This window comes from Dendrobates tinctorius, unplaced genomic scaffold, assembly GCF_039654945.1.
Source record: "Dendrobates tinctorius isolate UK_male_01 unplaced genomic scaffold, ASM3965494v1 ptg000424l, whole genome shotgun sequence".
Taxonomy (NCBI): domain Eukaryota; kingdom Metazoa; phylum Chordata; class Amphibia; order Anura; family Dendrobatidae; genus Dendrobates; species Dendrobates tinctorius.
Genome location: NW_027362088.1, coordinates 960412 through 983692, shown reverse-complemented (window position 1 = coordinate 983692; position 23281 = coordinate 960412).

Genomic DNA, 23281 nt, shown 5'->3' with positions numbered 1-23281 from the left:
AATACTATTGTAGGACCTTGAGGATTCTGATAGCGTGGGGCAATGAACAGACAGAAGCGGGTTACTTTAGTGCAAATAGTGTATTTTATAACAGCAGTGACACCCAAAAACAGTATGCTGATAACCTGAAGTGAGACAAGTCCTAAAGCTATATAGCAATTCAGTAAAGTTCCTAAAACAGGGTCCTCATAAACATGTGATCCAAGGTGAGTGTAACACTCAGGTGAAGTGGCGCAGTTCACAACGTAGTGATGCAGAGAGAGTCCAATCAGGTATGTAGCAAGCACAGGGAAGTCCAGAACAAGTCTATAGGTAAATGTTTAAAGGACAGTCGTGTTGAAAACACCAAATAACAAAGAGAAAAACGACCAGAAAGTCCCAGAAGGATAATATATTTTATTAAGTCATTATAAAAAATAGTTAAAAAACATTGCATAAAAATAAGTAATACATATACTGAACAAAAAAGGGGGGATTTTGCTACCCAGATATAAAGCATAAAAATGTAACAAAAATGTGTAAACAAATAGTGAATAAGCAAAATAAATATTAATATATATAGAATAATAAACAATATAAAGTGCACAAACACCAAAAAGTATATTATAAACCATAAACATAAGTGTAAAACACTACCACAGTAAACCTATAAATATCAATATATCGAAATAGTGCATCTATGTGGTAAGGCTGAAAAAAGGACACTGTATGTGTCACCGTGAAATAAGGTGTCTACCGACCAGGAAAGGAAAAATGGTGCAAAAATAAAAATAAGTGAAAATACATACAACCTCTCCTGGTCTCCTGGGGAAGCAACCCGGTCCCGACGCGCGTTTCGGCGCTAAGCCTTCATCAGGGGGTGGCGTCTCACAAGGAGAGGTAAGTATAAATACTAACACTAACCAATAACAATTGTGGGTGTGTGAAAAACGAGCCAATCATTATAAAGTGCATGAGCGAAAACATACAAGCGTCATAGCGCTATGACTTTCTGGTCGTTTTTATCTTTGTTATTTGTTGCTACAGAGAACAGGGAATGTCCAGAGCCACAGTAGAAGCACACTAAGAAACCAGCAGCACAGCTGAAGGAAGCAGAATACTCCAGCAAGGAAGGCAGCACCTGAGCCGGTCTTATACACATGAACAGGAAGTAGGGCACACAAAAACAGCAACCTCCATCTTAACAAAGGGCAAATTCATTCACAAGGTGATTTAGAAAACCCGGAATACTGACATACACTGTAATATGGGGGTAATGTCAGTATGACGTGTCAGGGGATTACACTGTAATATGGGGGTAATGTCAGTATGGTGTGTCAGGGATTACACTGTAATATAGGGGTAATGTCAGTATGGTGTGTCAGGGGATTACACTGTAATATGGGGGTAATGTCAGTATGACGTGTCAGAGATTACACTGTAATATGGGGGTAATGTCAGTATGACGTGTCAGGGATTACACTGTAATATAGGGGTAATGTCAGTATGACGTGTCAGAGATTACACTGTAATATGAGGGTAATGTCAGTATGACGTGTCAGAGATTACACTGTAATATAGGGGTAATGTCAGTATGACGTGTCAGGGGATTACACTGTAATATGGGGGTAATGTCAGTATGGTGTGTCAGGGATTACACTGTAATATAGGGGTAATGTCAGTATGGTGTGTCAGGGGATTACACTGTAATATGGGGGTAATGTCAGTATGACGTGTCAGAGATTACACTGTAATATGGGGGTAATGTCAGTATGACGTGTCAGGGATTACACTGTAATATAGGGGTAATGTCAGTATGACGTGTCAGAGATTACACTGTAATATGGGGGTAATGTCAGTATGACGTGTCAGGGGATTACACTGTAATATGGGGGTAATGTCAGTATGACGTGTCAGGGATTACACTGTAATATAGGGGTAATGTCAGTATGACGTGTCAGGGATTACACTGTAATATAGGGGTAATGTCAGTATGACGTGTCAGAGATTACACTGTAATATAGGGGTAATGTCAGTATGACGTGTCAGAGATTACACTGTAATATGGGAGTAATGTCAGTATGACGTGTCAGGGGATTACACTGTAATATGGGAGTAATGTCAGTATGACGTGTCAGGGGATTACACTGTAATATGGGAGTAATGTCAGTATGACGTGTCAGGGGATTACACTGTAATATGGGGGTAATGTCAGTATGACGTGTCAGGGGATTACACTGTAATATGGGGGTAATGTCAGTATGACGTGTCAGGGGATTACACTGCAATATGAGGGTAATGTCAGTATGACGTGTTGGGATTACACTGTAATATGGGGGTAATGTCAGTGTGACGTGTCAGGGGATTACACTGTAATATGGGAGTAATGTCAGTATGACGTGTCAGGGGATTACACTGTAATATGGGGGTAATGTCAGTGTGACGTGTCAGGGGATTACACTGTAATATGGGGGTAATGTCAGTATGACGTGTCAGGGGATTACACTGTAATATGGGAGTAATGTCAGTATGACGTGTCAGGGGATTACACTGTAATATGGGGGTAATATCAGTATGACGTGTCAGGGGATTACACTGTAATATAGGGGTAATGTCAGTATGACGTGTCAGGGGATTACACTGTAATACTATTGTAGGACCTTGAGGATTCTGATAGCGTGGGGCAATGAACAGACAGAAGCGGGTTACTTTAGTGCAAATAGTGTATTTTATAACAGCAGTGACACCCAAAAACAATATGCTGATAACCTGAAGTGAGACAAGTCCTAAAGCTATATAGCAATTCAGTAAAGTTCCTAAAACAGGGTCCTCATAAACATGTGATCCAAGGTGAGTGTAACACTCAGGTGAAGTGGCGCAGTTCACAACGTAGTGATGCAGAGAGAGTCCAATCAGGTATGTAGCAAGCACAGGGAAGTCCAGAACAAGTCTATAGGTAAATCCCAGACGCAGCAAGAGCACAGGAAAGACCAAAAGCTGATTCACAAGTTGATCCATGGAGCGGCATGAACACAGGTGAGTCCAGAAACAGGTTCACATTAAGGCATACGGTAGGTGATAGTTCCGACTGCTCTCATTGGGGAAGAGTGAAGGGTTAAGAACCACACGTAGTTCAGGAACACAGTTCTTACCAGATACCGTGAACCAAGGGTTAAGTTCCAAAGATGAGTGCAGCTTTCCTACAGAGAACAGGTATAAAGAAAAAACAAAACAAAAATAAGGAGAAACAGCGAGATTTATATTATATTAAGATAATACTAAGAATAAAAAATGATATATCGCTGGAGAGTGTTGGACTGTTTAAAGGACAGTCGTGTTGAAAACACCAAATAACAAAGAGAAAAACGACCAGAAAGTCCCAGAAGGATAATATATTCTCCTGGTCTCCTGGGGAAGCAACCCCATGAGCGCTATGACGCTTGTATGTTTTCGCTCATGCACTTTATAATGATTGGCTCGTTTTTCACACACCCACAATTGTTATTGGTTAGTGTTAGTATTTATACTTACCTCTCCTTGTGAGACACCACCCCCTGATGAAGGCTTAGCGCCGAAACGCGCGTCGGGACCGGGTTGCTTCCCCAGGAGACCAGGAGAGGTTGTATGTATTTTCACTTATTTTTATTTTTGCACCATTTTTCCTTTCCTGGTCGGTAGACACCTTATTTCACGGTGACACATACAGTGTCCTTTTTTCAGCCTTACCACATAGATGCACTATTTCGATATATTGATATTTATAGGTTTACTGTGGCAGTGTTTTACACTTATGTTTATGGTTTATAATATACTTTTTGGTGTTTGTGCACTTTATATTGTATATTATTCTATATATATTAATATTTATTTTGCTTATTCACTATTTGTTTACACATTTTTGTTACATTTTTATGCTTTATATCTGGGTAGCAAAATCCCCCCTTTTTTGTTCAGTATATGTATTACTTATTTTTATGCAATGTTTTTTAACTATTTTTTATAATGACTTAATAAAATATATTATCCTTCTGGGACTTTCTGGTCGTTTTTCTCTTTGTTATTTGTTGCTACAGAGAACAGGGAATGTCCAGAGCCACAGTAGAAGCACACTAAGAAACCAGCAGCACAGCTGAAGGAAGCAGAATACTCCAGCAAGGAAGGCAGCACCTGAGCCGGTCTTATACACATGAACAGGAAGTAGGGCACACAAAAACAGCAACCTCCATCTTAACAAAGGGCAAATTCATTCACAAGGTGATTTAGAAAACCCGGAATACTGACATACACTGTAATATGGGGGTAATGTCAGTGTGACGTGTCAGGGGATTACACTGTAATATGGGAGTAATGTCAGTATGACGTGTCAGGGGATTACACTGTAATATGGGAGTAATGTCAGTATGACGTGTCAGGGGATTACACTGTAATATGAGGGTAATGTCAGTATGACGTGTCAGGGGATTACACTGTAATATGGGGGTAATGTCAGTATGACGTGTCAGGGGATTACACTGTAATATGGGGGTAATGTCAGTATGACGTGTCAGGGGATTACACTGTAATATGGGGGTAATGTCAGTATGACGTGTCAGGGGATTACACTGTAATATGGGGGTAATGTCAGTATGACGTGTCAGGGGATTACACTGTAATATGGGGGTAATGTCAGTATGACGTGTCAGGGGATTACACTGTAATATGGGGGTAATGTCAGTATGACATGTCAGGGGATTACACTGTAATATGGGGGTAATGTCAGTGTGACTTGTCAGGGATTACACTGTAATATGGGAGTAATGTCAGTATGACGTGTCAGAGATTACACTGTAATATGGGGGTAATGTCAGTATGACGTGTCAGGGGATTACACTGTAATATGGGAGTAATGTCAGTATGACGTGTCAGGGGATTACACTGTAATATGGGAGTAATGTCAGTATGACGTGTCAGGGGATTACACTGTAATATGGGAGTAATGTCAGTATGACGTGTCAGGGGATTACACTGTAATATGGGAGAAATGTCAGTATGACGTGTCAGAGATTACACTGTAATATGGGGGTAATGTCAGTATGACGTGTCAGGGGATTACACTGTAATATGGGAGTAATGTCAGTATGACGTGTCAGGGGATTACACTGTAATATGGGGGTAATGTCAGTATGACGTGTCAGAGATTACACTGTAATATGGGGGTAATGTCAGTATGACGTGTCAGGGGATTACACTGTAATATGGGGGTAATGTCAGTATGACGTGTCAGAGATTACACTGTAATATGGGGGTAATGTCAGTATGACGTGTCAGGGGATTACACTGTAATATGGGGGTAATGTCAGTATGACGTGTCAGGGATTACACTGTAATTTAGGGGTAATGTCAGTATGACGTGTCAGGGGATTACACTGTAATATGGGGGTAATGTCAGTATGACGTGTCAGGGGATTACACTGTAATATGGGGGTAATGTCAGTATGACGTGTCAGGGAATTACACTGTAATATGGGAGTAATGTCAGTATGACGTGTCAGGGGATTACACTGTAATATGGGGGTAATGTCAGTATGACGTGTGAGAGATTACACTGTAATATGGGAGTAATGTCAGTATGACGTGTCAGGGGATTACACTGTAATATGGGAGTAATGTCAGTATGACGTGTCAGGGGATTACACTGTAATATGGGGGTAATGTCAGTATGACGTGTCAGGGGATTACACTGTAATATGGGGGTAATGTCAGTATGACGTGTCAGAGATTACACTGTAATATGGGGGTAATGTCAGTATGACGTGTCAGGGGATTACACTGTAATATGGGAGTAATGTCAGTGTGACTTGTGAGGGGATTACACTGTAATATGGGAGTAATGTCAGTATGACGTGTCAGAGATTACACTGTAATATGGGGGTAATGTCAGTATGACGTGTCAGGGGATTACACTGTAATATGGGGGTAATGTCAGTATGACGTGTCAGAGATTACACTGTAATATGAGAGTAATGTCGGTATGACGTGTCAGGGGATTACACTGTAATATGGGAGTAATGTCAGTATGGCGTGTCAGAGATTACACTGTAATATGGGGGTAATGTCAGTATGACGTGTCAGGGGATTACACTGTAATATGGGGGTAATGTCAGTATGACGTGTCAGAGATTACACTGTAATATGAGAGTAATGTCGGTATGACGTGTCAGGGATTACACTGTAATATAGGGGTAATGTCAGTATGACGTGTCAGAGATTACACTGTAATATGGGGGTAATGTCAGTATGACGTGTCAGAGATTACACTGTAATATGGGAGTAATGTCGGTGTGACGTGTCAGGGGATTACACTGTAATATGGTGGTAATGTCAGTATGACGTGTCAGGGGATTACACTGTAATATGGGAGTAATGTCAGTATGACGTGTCAGGGGATTACACTGTAATATGGGGGTAATGTCAGTATGACATGTCAGGGGATGACACTGTAATATGGGAGTAATGTCAGTATGACGTGTCAGGGGATTACACTGTAATATGGGGGTAATGTCAGTATGACGTGTCAGGGGATTACACTGTAATATGGGGGTAATGTCAGTATGATGTGTCAGGGGATTACACTGTAATATGGGGGTAATGTCAGTATGACGTGTCAGGGGATTACACTGTAATATGAGGGTAATGTCAGTATGACGTGTCAGAGATTACACTGTAATATGGGGGTAATGTCAGTATGACGTGTCAGGGGATTACACTGTAATATGGGAGCAATGTCAGTATGACGTGTCAGGGGATTACACTGTAATATGGGGGTAATGTCAGTATGACGTGTCAGGGGATTACACTGTAATATGGGAGTAATGTCAGTATGACGTGTCAGGGGATTACACTGTAATATGGGGGTAATGTCAGTATGACGTGTCAGGGGATTACACTGTAATATGGGGGTAATGTCAGTATGACGTGTCAGAGATTACACTGTAATATGGGGGTAATGTCAGTATGACGTGTCAGGGGATTAAACTGTAATATGGGAGTAATGTCAGTATGACGTGTCAGGGGATTACACTGTAATATGGGAGTAATGTCAGTATGACGTGTCAGGGGATTACACTGTAATATGGGGGTAATGTCAGTATGACGTGTCAGGGGATTACACTGTAATATGGGGGTAATGTCAGTATGACGTGTCAGAGATTACACTGTAATATGGGGGTAATGTCAGTATGACGTGTCAGGGGATTACACTGTAATATGGGAGTAATGTCAGTGTGACTTGTGAGGGGATTACACTGTAATATGGGAGTAATGTCAGTATGACGTGTCAGAGATTACACTGTAATATGGGGGTAATGTCAGTATGACGTGTCAGGGGATTACACTGTAATATGGGGTAATGTCAGTATGACGTGTCAGAGATTACACTGTAATATGGGAGTAATGTCGGTATGACGTGTCAGGGGATTACACTGTAATATGGGAGTAATGTCAGTATGACGTGTCAGAGATTACACTGTAATATGGGGGTAATGTCAGTATGACGTGTCAGAGATTACACTGTAATATGGGAGTAATGTCGGTATAACGTGTCAGGGGATTACACTGTAATATGGTGGTAATGTCAGTATGACGTGTCAGGGGATTACACTGTAATATGGGAGTAATGTCAGTATGACGTGTCAGGGGATTACACTGTAATATGGGGGTAATGTCAGTATGACATGTCAGGGGATGACACTGTAATATGGGAGTAATGTCAGTATGACGTGTCAGGGGATTACACTGTAATATGGGGGTAATGTCATTATGACGTGTCAGGGGATTACACTGTAATATGGGGGTAATGTCAGTATGACGTGTCAGGGGATTACACTGTAATATGGGGGTAATGTCAGTATGACGTGTCAGGGGGTTACACTGTAATATGAGGGTAATGTCAGTATGACGTGTCAGAGATTACACTGTAATATGGGGGTAATGTCAGTATGACGTGTCAGGGGATTACACTGTAATATGGGAGCAATGTCAGTATGACGTGTCAGGGGATTACACTGTAATATGGGGGTAATGTCAGTATGACGTGTCAGGGATTACACTGTAATATGGGGTAATGTCAGTATGACGTGTCAGGGGATTACACTGTAATATGGGAGTAATGTCAGTATGACGTGTCAGGGGATTACACTGTAATATGGGGGTAATGTCAGTATGGTGTGTCAGGGATTACACTGTAATATAGGGGTAATGTCAGTATGACGTGTCAGGGGATTACACTGTAATATGGGGGTAATGTCAGTATGATGTGTCAGAGATTACACTGTAATATGGGGGTAATGTCAGTATGACGTGTCAGGGGATTACACTGTAATATGGGAGTAATGTCAGTATGACGTGTCAGGGGATTACACTGTAATATGGGGGTAATGTCACTATGGTGTGTCAGGGATTACACTGTAATATAGGGGTAATGTCAGTATGGTGTGTCTGGGGATTACACTGTAATATGGGGGTAATGTCAGTATGACGTGTCAGAGATTACACTGTAATATGGGGGTAATGTCAGTATGACGTGTCAGGGATTACACTGTAATATAGGGGTAATGTCAGTATGACGTGTCAGAGATTACACTGTAATATGAGGGTAATGTCAGTATGACGTGTCAGAGATTACACTGTAATATGGGAGTAATGTCAGTATGACGTGTCAGGGGATTACACTGTAATATGGGAGTAATGTCAGTATGACGTGTCAGGGGATTACACTGTAATATGGGAGTAATGTCAGTATGACGTGTCAGGGGATTACACTGTAATATGGGGGTAATGTCAGTATGACGTGTCAGGGGATTACACTGTAATATGGGGGTAATGTCAGTATGACGTGTCAGGGGATTACACTGCAATATGAGGGTAATGTCAGTATGACGTGTCAGGGGATTACACTGTAATATGGGGGTAATGTCAGTGTGACGTGTCAGGGGATTACACTGTAATATAGGGGTAATGTCAGTATGACGTGTCAGGGGATTACACTGTAATATAGGGGTAATGTCAGTATGACGTGTCAGGGATTACACTGTAATATGGGGGTAATGTCAGTATGACGTGTCAGGGGATTACACTGTAATATGGGGGTAATGTCAGTATGGCGTGTCAGGGGATTACACTGTAATATGGGGGTTGTGACGAACAGCCCACCGCCGTTCGTCCACTTACGGGCGACACTAACGGGAGTCCCGCTGCCACCAAAACGCGACGGACAGCGGACCCTGTGTCACCACTATGTCACAGTCCCACCACTGACACGGGTGTATCAGCGGACGGAGGGGCGTGACACAATGCCGGCACACGGCTATCACAGGCGCAGTGGGGCTTATCTTAGTTATCCCAACACTGGCACCATGTGACCAAAAATATCCAGCAAGCTAATCTCGCTCTACAATTTGCCGCAGGGGGAGTTTAATTTGGATGCCCCACCACTGCTATCAATCTTCCAAGTACTGCGGGGATTTATGTATATCCCACTTTCTCAGTTCCACTTTGGAACTCACAGCTCTCCGGCGCCCCCCTTACCCTCAGGTCAGTCAGGGAACTGCACCTAGGATAATTGGTCGCCGGACGGGCTGCCTGTTGTGAACCGGCAATTAGGCTTCTGCAGTAAGGGAATTATCAATGCTGTGGCTGCAGACCCTTATTCAGCAATATAAGACCCTTCTGTACTGCCAGCAAGCCGTAATAGCCGTGCACAACGCGCTGCCACCAGTCACGGTTACTTAATTCACAGTGTTAAATTAAGAGGGTCCGTGGCAAAACCCTTTGAATTAGTAGCGATTATCTATCAAAGGCGTATAGTTCGATTCTTAGAGCATGGAGACAGATCTAAATAATTTCATTTATTTTCCGAAAGAGGACAGTGATTACAGATAAAAGTTGCTATAAAATTGAGACATAAAATATGTACAGTACAGGTATAAAATAAAAGTGGAGAAAACAAAGAGATTACACTCACAGTTCCATATTGTTCCTTAGGCAGACCATGCGGCTAAGGTGGGTGGAGGCGGAGCTGCACTTCTCCGCTCATCTGGATCTTTCTAGCACGACGACTTGAGCTGTTCTGAGCTGGTTCTGCCAGGGAATGCCTTATAGACTTTCCTATGTGACATCACAGAGAGGTGCATTCTGGGTTGATCCCACCTCTCTTATCCAAGTTATGTTTTGGCTACAAAACTTAGATTAGCTATAACTTTATGGGAGAAGCTGGTATGGACTCATCAGTGGTATCATGTTTCCCAGCGTAATGAGCCCATCAAGAAAACATCAAACATCTATGCGATATGACCGTCCATTTGGGCGCAAATCCTATCTCATGTTCTGGACAGGGTAGAACTTCGAAACATACGCGGTCTCGAAGCTGGGACCGCTCAGGTTACAAAAATATGATTTTCATATCTCTAGGGTATTTGGTTCTTATGGTATAGTCTCTCATAGTTTTATTCGTTTCAAACAAAGAAGTTTTTCCCGCTCTGAAGAGGAGAGAAGGCAAATGGTGTGAGGAAGATGGTCTAGCTAATTAACATTCCTGCTCTTCCAGAGGAAGTGGCAGGGTTGATAAAACCTGGGGGGAAGGAATTCCTACTACTGAGAGTTTACAATGTCCTAGGATGGAGGATTTGTTAGCACATTGCAACAGAAAACATATCTTGCAGACATGGTACATCACACCTCCCCCCTTAAGAGGGCGCTAAGGAGGCATTACCTCTCGGTAATCGGCCATGCGCACCTCAGCGGGTTCGCCCCGGCGGGACAACCCATCGGCATTGCCGTTTTCACTGCCCTTCCTGTGTTTTACAGTAAAATCGTACTGTTGAAGGGCAAGGCTCCAGCGGAGCAATCTTCCATTGGTTCCGGACACTGTGTGCAACCAGCTCAGAGGGTTGTGGTCGGTTACCACCGTGAAGGCGCGCCCGTACAGGTAGGGCTGCAAACGTTGCAGTGCCCACACCATGGCCAGACACTCCTTCTCGATGGTCGAGTATGCCACTTCCCTCGGCAGAAGTTTCCGGCTCAGGTACAACACGGGGTGCTCTTGGTTCCCCGAGTCGACCTGGCTAAGCACAGCACCGAGGCCAAACTCGCTGGCGTCGGTCTGTACCAGAAACGGGCGACTGCTGTCGACTGCTCTCAACACTGGAGAGTTGCACAGGGCTGCTTTCAAAGCTTGGAAAGCCGCCTCACAGTCATCTGTCCAGTTGACTGTTTGGGGTAGCCTCTGCTTGGTGAGGTCAGTCAAGGGTTTGGCAAGGGCGCTATAGTCCTGTACGAACCGCCTATAGTACCCTGCAGTGCCCAAGAAGGACTTCACCTGTTTCTTGGTCCTGGGGGTGGGCCAGGACACGATTGCGTCCACTTTTCCTGGCTCCGGACTCATGGAACCCCCGCCTACCCGGTGCCCCAGGTAGTGGACCTTGCGCATGCCTATCTGGCACTTCCCCGGCTTGATGGTCAGGCCTGCCTGGTGAAGACGCTTGAGCACCTCCTGGAGGTGCTGAAGGTGTTCCTCCCAGGTGGAACTGAAGACGGCAATATCGTCTAAGTACGCCACGGCGTACTCCTCCAGTCCCCGAAGCAGGTGGTTGACCATCCGCTGGAAAGTGGCAGGGGCATTCTTCATGCCGAAGGGCATGACCGTGGACTCGTACAGTCCAAAGGGGGTGATAAAGGCGGATTTCTCCTGCGCCTCAGGGCTCAGGGGAATCTGCCAGTATCCCCGACTCAAATCCATGATGGATATGTAGTTGGCGTTTGTCAACCGCTCGAGCAGATCCTCGATGCACGGCATTGGGTGGGCATCAGAGGTTGTGATGGCGTTGAGCCCCCTGTAGTCCACGCAGAACCGGGTGGTTCGATCCTTTTTAGGAACGAGGACTACAGGTGAAGCCCACGCACCTTTTGACCGTCGAATCACTCCCAGCCTTAACATCTCATCGACCTCTTGGCGCATGACTTGTTGCACCGTTTCAGAGATCCGATAAGGTGTTCGCCGTAATGGGGCATGATTCCCGGTGTCCACCTCATGAACCGCTAACTCCGTCCTCCCAGGATGGTTGGTGAACACGGGCCGGAAGAGTTCCAGGGTGGCCATCAACTGCAACCGCTGGGACACGGTGAGCGAACCACTTATCTCCATGTCCTCAATGGACCCATTGGCCTTGGCCTGGGCCAGCATGTCCAGGAGGGAATCTTCCTCCCCATCCTCTGGCAGATTGCAGACCGGTAGGACGCAAGCTTCACGTTCGTAGTGCGCCTTCAGCATGTTGACGTGAAAGGCCTTGCGCCTACCCCGAGCATGGTCAAGCGTGACCACGTAGGTGACCGGGTTGAGCTGTTGGTGGACGACGTACGGGCCTTCCCAGGCTGCCTGAAGCTTATCCGTTGGTACCGGGACCAACACCCACACCTTTTGACCCACCTGGTAGGTCCGCTCCCGGGCGTTCTGGTCGTACCAGCGCTTCTGGTCAGCCTGAGCCTGCGTCATGTTGTCATGCACCAACTGCGTCAAGGTCTGCATCTTGTCACGGAAGCGCATGACATAATCCACGATGGACACTTCTGTGGGGTTTGGCTCATCTTCCCAGGATTCTCTTATCAACCCAAGGGGTCCCCGGACTCGCCTGCCATACAGGAGCTCGAAGGGGGAGAACCCGGTCGAGGCCTGCGGAACTTCTCTGTAAGCGAACAGCAGGTGTGGGAGGTACCGCTCCCAGTCGCGCCCTTGGGTCTCAACCAGTATGCGGAGCATCTGTTTGAGGGTACCGTTGAAGCGTTCACGCAAACCATTAGTCTGTGGGTGATACGGACTCGATACCAGCTGCGTCACCTGCATTTTCTCACAGAGAGCCTCCATTAGGCGAGACATGAATTGGGGCCCTTGATCGGTAAGCATCTCCCTGGGAAATCCTACTCTTGAAAAGATGGTCACCAGTGCGTCAGCCACCTTATCTGCCCTGGTTGAAGACAGAGCTACTGCCTCTGCGTACCGGGTAGCGTAGTCTACCACGGTGAGAATGTATCGCTTTCCGGAGCTGCTGGGGACGGACAGCGGTCCTACAATGTCCACCGCGATTCTCTGGAAAGGCTCCTCTATCACCGGCAAAGGAATAAGGGGAGCCTTAAGAGCAGGCCCCGCCTTACCCACTTTTTGACAGGTGGCACAGGAGCGGCAGTAGTGTGTTACATCTGTCCCCATCTTGGGCCAATAGAAGTGTTGAGACAGCCGTGCCTTTGTTTTGCTGATCCCCAAGTGTCCAGCGAGTGGAATCTCATGGGCAATCCGCAACAACTCAGTTCTGAACTGATAGGGGACGACCAGCTGTCTTTCCCTCAACCACTCCTTTTTAGGATCTCCGGGTACTGTCTCCCGGTACAACCTTCCTCGTTCCCAGAACACCCTCTCCTTATCAGACTTGGAGGTGGGCGTCTCGGCGAGACCTCTCAATTTCTCCAGGCTGGCATCTGAGTGCAGAGCAGCCTGGAACTCCATGCTGGAGGCTGCCAGAAGTGACGTCAGGGTCCCCTCTTTACTGGGACCCTCTGGAACCGGCTCTGGGTTCACCTCTGGTTCAGTCTCTCCTGTAGCAGCAGAGGGTCCAGAAGACAGTGCGTTACCTGCGATCTGGGCACTCTGACTGCGTGTGACAGCTGCTATGTATGCTGTCTCCCTGGGGATTTCTGCAGACCCACCAGCTGGTGCTGCCCTGGGCTCTACCTCCCCATCCACCCCCAACACTTCAGGAGCAGTGCTACTTATGGGCCAGTTACCTTCCTCGGTGGCACTGGTCAGCTGCATGGCATTACCTTCCTCATGGTCCCCATGCACCTCCCCATTTCCTTGAGCACCGTTGCTTACTCCTGCCAGGGGTTCCTCAGCCGTCTCACTCCGCAGAGTGACGGGGCTGAGCACTTCGGTACCTGTGGACACATCTACCGTTTCAAAGAAAGGGTTAACGGGTTCAGTCGGCACAGATACATCAACATCATCATTCCTAGGAAAAGAATGGTTATCAGCTTGCTTTGGTACATTCACATCAGCATCAGCATCGTACCTGGGGAAAGAATGGTTGTTAGTTGCATCATTACTCATCAAGGCATTAGCAGGTAACACATTCAGTTTCCCATCATCAACATGATCAGGGTTAACGTTACCCTTATTATCAGTTTGGGGAAGGGTGTCAGGGACATAGTATGCAACCATCCTCCCCAAGTCAGTCCCCAATAAAACATCAGTGGGCAAATTTTCAGACACTCCCACCTCCCTCAACCCGCTCCCGGCACCCCAGTCAAGAAAAACTCGTGCCACTGGCAAGGGACAACGGGTGCCTCCAATCCCGGTGACAGTCAGGGTTTTCCCCTCAACAAACTCTTCAGGGGCCGCCAGTCCAGGACGGATGAGGGTTCGTTCAGCCCCGGTGTCCTTGAGGCCTGTAGCAAGACGGGCCCCCACCTGAACAGGTTGAACGTTGTCGTCAGCCCTCCCAACCACACCTCCCACCAAAAGAACAGAGGCATTGGGCCCGGGGGCCTTGGCTGGGGGGTTCTTCGGCCTGTTCGGACAGGTGTAAAAGAAGTGACCAGGCCGCTGGCAGTGGTGACACAGGCGACTGTCAGTAGCCGGCCTGTTGTTGGCAACAGGGACAGGGCCTCCGGAGGGACGGCTAGCTGGGGCATTGGGGTTGGTTGCTGGCTTACCCCCTTTCCAGCTGGTGGCGACTGGCCTCCGCGTCTCGGGCTTCCGGTTGGCCTCGTGGTTGTCGGCGATCTGCGCCGCTTTGTCCGCGTTCGTTGGTTCGCGGTCCAGGATGAACTGTCGGACCTCAGCTGGGCAGAGATGCAGGAACTGGTCTTTGATCATCAGGTCCCGTAGCTGCTCAAAGGTTTCAACGGACAGTCCATGGATCCACTGGTCAAAGTGGGTCCTGAGTCCTTGCACCACATCACTGTAGCTATCGTGTGGGCCACGTTGGAGGTGTCGGAACTTCTTTCGGTATACCTCAGGTGTCAGCCGGTATTTGGCGATCAGCGCCTGCTTTATGGCGTCATAGTCATCATCGGCTTCTGGCGGAAGAGAAGCAAATGCCTCCAGGGCTTTGCCTTTTAGCCCTGGGGTCAAGTACCTTGCCCATTGGTCTCTAGGCAGCTGGTACTGTCTGCAGGCTTTCTCAAAGGCTCGCAGAAATGTGTCCAAGTCCCCGTCCTTTTCCATCACGGGAAAATGCTCTGGCCGGGGTTTAGGAGTCTGGACGCTGCTGGGCTCACGGCTTCGGGCTGTGAGGGCATTCCCACCCCGCTGGAGTACCTCCAGTTCATGGGCCCTCTGCGCCTGGCGCTCGGCTCTCTCAGCCTCAGCTTGGCGCTCAGCTCTCTCCGCCTGGCGCTCGGCTCGCTGCTCTGCTCTCTCTCGAGCTTGCTGGATCAGCCTCACCCGCCCATCACTGTCTTCGGCGGGGAGTTCGTCCAAGGCCATTTGCAGATAGGGGTCCACCCCGTTCTGGTTGAATGTGGGGCCAGCGCTCAGGAGTGGAGCCTCTGCTGCAGCCCCATTGCAACTTGGGCCAACTTCTGCGCTCGCTGGATTCTGGTCGTTGTCCAGCTGCACTAGAGCCGCGATCATTTGAGCTCTGTTTTTGTTTGTGGCGTCAAGGCCTTGGTACGTGCATAACGCAGCAAGAACTTCCTTTGTCTGCCGGGTGTACCAAGGTTCTCCTTTTGCCGCCATGGTTGCCAAATAAAAGATAGAAAAAGAAAAACGAAGAAACGGGAGGGGGATACTTGCAAGTACACACTAATGTCTCAGGACTAGTAACCACTGAGTCTGTTCTCCAAAACCTATGATGCAGGATTCCCGCAGGAACCGTGCAGGTTTTTAGTGAGAGGAATGATTGCTCAAACCAAATCACTAATGCTCTAGGATTATCCCACCGCTCTGCCACCAATATGTGACGAACAGCCCACCGCCGTTCGTCCACTTACGGGCGACACTAACGGGAGTCCCGCTGCCATCAAAACGCGACGGACAGCGGACCCTGTGTCACCACTATGTCACAGTCCCACCACTGACACGGGTGTATCAGCGGACGGAGGGGCGTGACACAATGCCGGCACACGGCTATCACAGGCGCAGTGGGGCTTATCTTAGTTATCCCAACACTGGCACCATGTGACCAAAAATATCCAGCAAGCTAATCTCGCTCTACAATTTGCCGCAGGGGGAGTTTAATTTGGATGCCCCACCACTGCTATCAATCTTCCAAGTACTGCGGGGATTTATGTATATCCCACTTTCTCAGTTCCACTTTGGAACTCACAGCTCTCCGGCGCCCCCCTTACCCTCAGGTCAGTCAGGGAACTGCACCTAGGATAATTGGTCGCCGGACGGGCTGCCTGTTGTGAACCGGCAATTAGGCTTCTGCAGTAAGGGAATTATCAATGCTGTGGCTGCAGACCCTTATTCAGCAATATAAGACCCTTCTGTACTGCCAGCAAGCCGTAATAGCCGTGCACAACGCGCTGCCACCAGTCACGGTTACTTAATTCACAGTGTTAAATTAAGAGGGTCCATGGCAAAACCCTTTGAATTAGTAGCGATTATCTATCAAAGGCGTATAGTTCGATTCTTAGAGCATGGAGACAGATCTAAATAATTTCATTTATTTTCCGAAAGAGGACAGTGATTACAGATAAAAGTTGCTATAAAATTGAGACATAAAATATGTACAGTACAGGTATAAAATAAAAGTGGAGAAAACAAAGAGATTACACTCACAGTTCCATATTGTTCCTTAGGCAGACCATGCGGCTAAGGTGGGTGGAGGCGGAGCTGCACTTCTCCGCTCATCTGGATCTTTCTAGCACGACGACTTGAGCTGTTCTGAGCTGGTTCTGCCAGGGAATGCCTTATAGACTTTCCTATGTGACATCACAGAGAGGTGCATTCTGGGTTGATCCCACCTCTCTTATCCAAGTTATGTTTTGGCTACAAAACTTAGATTAGCTATAACTTTATGGGAGAAGCTGGTATGGACTCATCAGTGGTATCATGTTTCCCAGCGTAATGAGCCCATCAAGAAAACATCAAACATCTATGCGATATGACCGTCCATTTGGGCGCAAATCCTATCTCATGTTCTGGACAGGGTAGAACTTCGAAACATACGCGGTCTCGAAGCTGGGACCGCTCAGGTTACAAAAATATGATTTTCATATCTCTAGGGTATTTGGTTCTTATGGTATAGTCTCTCATAGTTTTATTCGTTTCAAACAAAGAAGTTTTTCCCGCTCTGAAGAGGAGAGAAGGCAAATGGTGTGAGGAAGATGGTCTAGCTAATTAACATTCCTGCTCTTCCAGAGGAAGTGGCAGGGTTGATAAAACCTGGGGGGAAGGAATTCCTACTACTGAGAGTTTACAATGTCCTAGGATGGAGGATTTGTTAGCACATTGCAACAGAAAACATATCTTGCAGACATGGTACATCACAGGGGTAATGTCAGTGTGACTTGTCAGGGATTACACTGTAATATGGGAGTAATGTCAGTATGACGTGTCAGAGGTTACACTGTAATATGGGGGTAATGTCAGTATGACGTGTCAGGGGATTACACTGTAATATGGGAGTAATGTCAGTATGACGTGTCAGGGGATTACACTGTAATATGGGAGTAATGTCAGTATGACGTGTCAGGGGATTACACTGTAATATGGGAGTAATGTCAGTATGACGTGTCAGGGGATTACACTGTAATATGGGGGTAATGTCAGTATGACGTGTCAGAGATTACACTGTAATATGGGGGTAATGTCAGTATGACGTGTCAGGGGATTACACTGTAATATGGGGGTAATGTCAGTATGACGTGTCAGGGATTACACTGTAATTTAGGGGTAATGTCAGTATGACGTGTCAGGGGATTACACTGTAATATGGGGGTAATGTCAGTATGACGTGTCAGGGGATTACACTGTAATATGGTGGTAATGTCAGTATGACGTGTCAGGGGATTACACTGTAATATGGGAGTAATGTCAGTATGACGTGTCAGGGGATTACACTGTAATATGGGGGTAATGTCAGTATGAGGTGTGAGAGATTACACTGTAATATGGGAGTAATGTCAGTATGACGTGTCAGGGGATTACACTGTAATATGGGAGTAATGTCAGTATGACGTGTCAGGGGATTACACTGTAATATGGGGGTAATGTCAGTATGACGTGTCAGGGGATTACACTGTAATATGGGGGTAATGTCAGTATGACGTGTCAGAGATTACACTGTAATATGGGGGTAATGTCAGTATGACGTGTCAGGGGATTACACTGTAATATGGGAGTAATGTCAGTGTGACTTGTGAGGGGATTACACTGTAATATGGGAGTAATGTCAGTATGACGTGTCAGAGATTACACTGTAATATGGGGGTAATGTCAGTATGACGTGTCAGGGGATTACACTGTAATATGGGGGTAATGTCAGTATGACGTGTCAGAGATTACACTGTAATATGGGAGTAATGTCGGTATGACGTGTCAGGGGATTACACTGTAATATGGGAGTAATGTCAGTATGACGTGTCAGAGATTACACTGTAATATGGGGGTAATGTCAGTATGACGTGTCAGAGATTACACTGTAATATGGGAGTAATGTCGGTATGACGTGTCAGGGGATTACACTGTAATATGGTGGTAATGTCAGTATGACGTGTCAGGGGATTACACTGTAATATGGGAGTAATGTCAGTATGACGTGTCAGGGGATTACACTGTAATATGGGGGTAATGTCAGTATGACATGTCAGGGGATGACACTGTAATATGGGAGTAATGTCAGTATGACGTGTCAGGGGATTACACTGTAATATGGGGGTAATGTCAGTATGACGTGTCAGGGGATTACACTGTAATATGAGGGTAATGTCAGTATGACGTGTCAGAGATTACACTGTAATATGGGGGTAATGTCAGTATGACGTGTCAGGGGATTACACTGTAATATGGGAGCAATGTCAGTATGACGTGTCAGGGGATTACACTGTAATATGGGGGTAATGTCAGTATGACGTGTCAGGGGATTACACTGTAATATGGGAGTAATGTCAGTATGACGTGTCAGGGGATTACACTGTAATATGGGGGTAATGTCAGTATGACGTGTCAGGGGATGACACTGTAATATGGGAGTAATGTCAGTATGACGTGTCAGGTGATTACACTGTAATATGGGGGTAATGTCAGTATGACGTGTCAGAGATTACACTGTAATATGGGGGTAATGTCAGTATGACGTGTCAGGGGATTACACTGTAATATGGGAGCAATGTCAGTATGACGTGTCAGGGGATTACACTGTAATATGGGGGTAATGTCAGTATGACGTGTCAGGGGATTACACTGTAATATGGGAGTAATGTCAGTATGACGTGTCAGGGGATTACACTGTAATATGGGGGTAATGTCAGTATGACGTGTCAGGGGATTACACTGTAATATGGGGGTAATGTCAGTATGACGTGTCAGAGATTACACTGTAATATGGGGGTAATGTCAGTATGACGTGTCAGGGGATTACACTGTAATATGGGAGTAATGTCAGTATGACGTGTCAGAGATTACACTGTAATATGGGGGTAATGTCAGTATGACGTGTCAGGGGATTACACTGTAATATGGGGGTAATGTCAGTATGACGTGTCAGAGATTACACTGTAATATGGGGGTAATGTCAGTATGACGTGTCAGGGGATTACACTGTAATATGGGAGTAATGTCAGTATGACGTGTCAGAGATTACACTGTAATATGGGGGTAATGTCAGTATGACGTGTCAGGGGATTACACTGTAATATGGGGGTAATGTCAGTATGACGTGTCAGAGATTACACTGTAATATGGGAGTAATGTCGGTATGACGTGTCAGGGGATTACACTGTAATATGGGAGTAATGTCAGTATGACGTGTCAGAGATTACACTGTAATATGGGGGTAATGTCAGTATGACGTGTCAGAGATTACACTGTAATATGGGAGTAATGTCGGTATAACGTGTCAGGGGATTACACTGTAATATGGTGGTAATGTCAGTATGACGTGTCAGGGGATTACACTGTAATATGGGAGTAATGTCAGTATGACGTGTCAGGGGATTACACTGTAATATGGGGGTAATGTCAGTATGGTGTGTCAGGGATTACACTGTAATATAGGGGTAATGTCAGTATGGTGTGTCAGGGGATTACACTGTAATATGGGGGTAATGTCAGTATGACGTGTCAGAGATTACACTGTAATATGGGGGTAATGTCAGTATGACGTGTCAGGGGATTACACTGTAATATGGGGGTAATGTCAGTATGACGTGTCAGAGATTACACTGTAATATGGGAGTAATGTCGGTATGACGTGTCAGGGGATTACACTGTAATATGGGAGTAATGTCAGTATGACGTGTCAGAGATTACACTGTAATATGGGGGTAATGTCAGTATGACGTGTCAGGGGATTACACTGTAATATGGGGGTAATGTCAGTATGACGTGTCAGAGATTACACTGTAATATGGGAGTAATGTCGGTATGACGTGTCAGGGGATTACACTGTAATATGGGAGTAATGTCAGTATGACGTGTCAGAGATTACACTGTAATATGGGGGTAATGTCAGTATGACGTGTCAGAGATTACACTGTAATATGGGAGTAATGTCGGTATGACGTGTCAGGGGATTACACTGTAATATGGTGGTAATGTCAGTATGACGTGTCAGGGGATTACACTGTAATATGGGAGTAATGTCAGTATGACGTGTCAGGGGATTACACTGTAATATGGGGGTAATGTCAGTATGACATGTCAGGGGATGACACTGTAATATGGGAGTAATGTCAGTATGACGTGTCAGGGGATTACACTGTAATATGGGGGTAATGTCAGTATGACGTGTCAGGGGATTACACTGTAATATGAGGGTAATGTCAGTATGACGTGTCAGAGATTACACTGTAATATGGGGGTAATGTCAGTATGACGTGTCAGGGGATTACACTGTAATATGGGAGCAATGTCAGTATGACGTGTCAGGGGATTACACTGTAATATGGGGGTAATGTCAGTATGACGTGTCAGGGGATTACACTGTAATATGGGAGTAATGTCAGTATGACGTGTCAGGGGATTACACTGTAATATGGGGGTAATGTCAGTATGACGTGTCAGGGGATGACACTGTAATATGGGAGTAATGTCAGTATGACGTGTCAGGGGATTACACTGTAATATGGGGGTAATGTCAGTATGACGTGTCAGGGGATTACACTGTAATATGAGGGTAATGTCAGTATGACGTGTCAGAGATTACACTGTAATATGGGGGTAATGTCAGTATGACGTGTCAGGGGATTACACTGTAATATGGGGGTAATGTCAGTATGACGTGTCAGAGATTACACTGTAATATGGGAGTAATGTCGGTATGACGTGTCAGGGGATTACACTGTAATATGGGAGTAATGTCAGTATGACGTGTCAGAGATTACACTGTAATATGGGGGTAATGTCAGTATGACGTGTCAGAGATTACACTGTAATATGGGAGTAATGTCGGTATGACGTGTCAGGGGATTACACTGTAATATGGTGGTAAAGTCAGTATGACGTGTCAGGGGATTACACTGTAATATGGGAGTAATGTCAGTATGACGTGTCAGGGGATTACACTGTAATATGGGGGTAATGTCAGTATGACATGTCAGGGGATGACACTGTAATATGGGAGTAATGTCAGTATGACGTGTCAGAGATTACACTGTAATATGGGGGTAATGTCAGTATGACGTGTCAGGGGATTACACTGTAATATGGGGGTAATGTCAGTATGACGTGTCAGAGATTACACTGTAATATGGGAGTAATGTCGGTATGACGTGTCAGGGGATTACACTGTAATATGGGAGTAATGTCAGTATGACGTGTCAGAGATTACACTGTAATATGGGGGTAATGTCAGTATGACGTGTCAGAGATTACACTGTAATATGGGAGTAATGTCGGTATGACGTGTCAGGGGATTACACTGTAATATGGTGGTAATGTCAGTATGACGTGTCAGGGGATTACACTGTAATATGGGAGTAATGTCAGTATGACGTGTCAGGGGATTACACTGTAATATGGGGGTAATGTCAGTATGACGTGTCAGGGGATGACACTGTAATATGGGAGTAATGTCAGTATGACGTGTCAGGGGATTACACTGTAATATGGGGGTAATGTCAGTATGACGTGTCAGGGGATTACACTGTAATATGAGGGTAATGTCAGTATGACGTGTCAGAGATTACACTGTAATATGGGGGTAATGTCAGTATGACGTGTCAGGGGATTACACTGTAATATGGGAGCAATGTCAGTATGACGTGTCAGGGGATTACACTGTAATATGGGGGTAATGTCAGTATGACGTGTCAGGGGATTACACTGTAATATGGGAGTAATGTCAGTATGACGTGTCAGGGGATTACACTGTAATATGGGGGTAATGTCAGTATGACGTGTCAGGGGATGACACTGTAATATGGGAGTAATGTCAGTATGACGTGTCAGGGGATTACACTGTAATATGGGGGTAATGTCAGTATGACGTGTCAGGGGATTACACTGTAATATGAGGGTAATGTCAGTATGACGTGTCAGAGATTACACTGTAATATGGGGGTAATGTCAGTATGACGTGTCAGGGGATTACACTGTAATATGGGAGCAATGTCAGTATGACGTGTCAGGGGATTACACTGTAATATGGGGGTAATGTCAGTATGACGTGTCAGGGGATTACACTGTAATATGGGAGTAATGTCAGTATGACGTGTCAGGGGATTACACTGTAATATGGGGGTAATGTCAGTATGACGTGTCAGGGGATTACACTGTAATATGGGGGTAATGTCAGTATGACGTGTCAGAGATTACACTGTAATATGGGGGTAATGTCAGTATGACGTGTCAGGGGATTACACTGTAATATGGGAGTAATGTCAGTATGACGTGTCAGAGATTACACTGTAATATGGGGGTAATGTCAGTATGACGTGTCAGGGGATTACACTGTAATATGGGGGTAATGTCAGTATGACGTGTCAGAGATTACACTGTAATATGGGGGTAATGTCAGTATGACGTGTCAGGGGATTACACTGTAATATGGGAGTAATGTCAGTATGACGTGTCAGAGATTACACTGTAATATGGGGGTAATGTCAGTAT